This window comes from Pholcus phalangioides, unplaced genomic scaffold (genome assembly GCF_987345545.1).
Source record: "Pholcus phalangioides strain wild (caught in Gottingen) unplaced genomic scaffold, Ppha-v1.0 ptg000042l_1, whole genome shotgun sequence".
NCBI lineage: Eukaryota > Metazoa > Arthropoda > Arachnida > Araneae > Pholcidae > Pholcus > Pholcus phalangioides.
In genome coordinates, this window is record NW_028301628.1 from 28,770,283 (window position 1) to 28,771,987 (window position 1,705).

The window sequence follows — 1,705 nt, forward strand, 5'->3', positions numbered from 1 at the left end:
ACCCCCATTTAAGGACCAATTTTTTTGTGTCCCTCCGGTGACCGCAAAAGAGAGGTTTTACTGTACTTGAATGCGGTTTGAGAAAAAGTTATTCTCACGAAGGTGGATTTTTTTTCCATCATAAGGAAAAAATAGTTCAAATTTTCTTCGACAGAGGGTTGCATAAAAACAAATGAATGAAAATATGTAGATAATATAATAGTGTATACATGCATGCAAGAGACCCTATGAAATGCCAGGTGTACGATTAACACAGCTGATTTCTTTGTTTTCTTGTTACTGGCGCTTACATGAGGTTTTCATTATGATGTTGACCAACGGTGGATAAAGCACTATAGTTGTTTTGCCTCGGCCACGAATCGCCGGCTGAAGCTTTACGAACGAACGTTTCGGACACAGAAGAGATTAACGAAAAATTCAGGTCATTGAGCGCAGCACAACCTATCGACGAAACTTTGAACTACATTTTTCCTGTAGGAAAAAAAAAAACATTCCCCTTCGTGTGAAACGCTTTTCCGGGAACCACATCCAAATATACCAGTTCATGGGACACCCTGGATATTATACAGACGTGCAGCACCACACGCAGCCAATAACAGCTCGACACATCCACACAAGCCAGCCAAGCGGGAGTGTATATAGAGGACAAGTCGATGACGCCGGCCTTCTCGCTTGTCGCAGAAACCTACGTCCGCTTAACTTCAGAAGACGTCTGCCGCAGCAGATGTGGGCGAAACGTCAGGAAGAAAATGCCTAAGAGACCATGGCCTAACGGCCCGGAAAAAGCTTGTAAGTCACACGCGAATATATTCCGTTGATTGCACCCCTAATATATATTTTATGAAATTTTGATACGAAATAGTCACGTAATCAAGAGTAAAAATTCGTAAAGCGTTTCGACGGAATTTGTGCAGTAGCAGAATGTTTGGAAATTGACGTTTGATGACATTTACACACGTATTCCTATCCGGGTAACGATTCAGGAATTTCACTCCGTTTATAGCCACAGCCCCTTTCCGATGCCCGAGGAATTTCTAATTCTCGTAGGTAAAGCCTGATTCGTGACGGAAATACCTGAACAGTCTCTATATTTCTCCCATTCCAAGATCTATGCGCACAGCGAGAAAGAGATTTCGGATTCAATAAATGCATAATATTTCGAGAATTTATCGGATAAGAATCAAATGAACTAAACATTGGCGAGATTTGGCCAAGAACAGAAAGAAAATATATATATATTAGTCTATTTTTCTCTTTCAACACTATTTTTACAGAAAAACAGCGGTTATTATTTAACCTCTTCCCGTACAAAGACGAGATATTTCGGCCTAGAGTAGATGCCGCTGCGGTGGTCCTGTGGTCATAGTGACGGACTCGCCACCGGTGGCGATCGGCTGAAGTTGGTTCCCTGTGGTTCTGAATCGTTGAAAAAATCTCCGTGAGAATAACGGCATTCAAATATACCGATTCTTTCAACTTTTATGAATTTTTAAACTATTTTACGAATTCATGGGACACTCTCTGGATATGCGTGACCATAACGTATTTGTGTTATCAGAGTTATGCGTATATGCTGTGCTGTCTGTTATCTGCCTTCCATATTTTGGAGTAAAAATAGCAAAGGCCTGTATTTTCATGCTTTGCTAATATCGTGTTGAAGCTCTGCTTGTTTTCTACGGACAGACTATTGCCAATGTCTTATTGC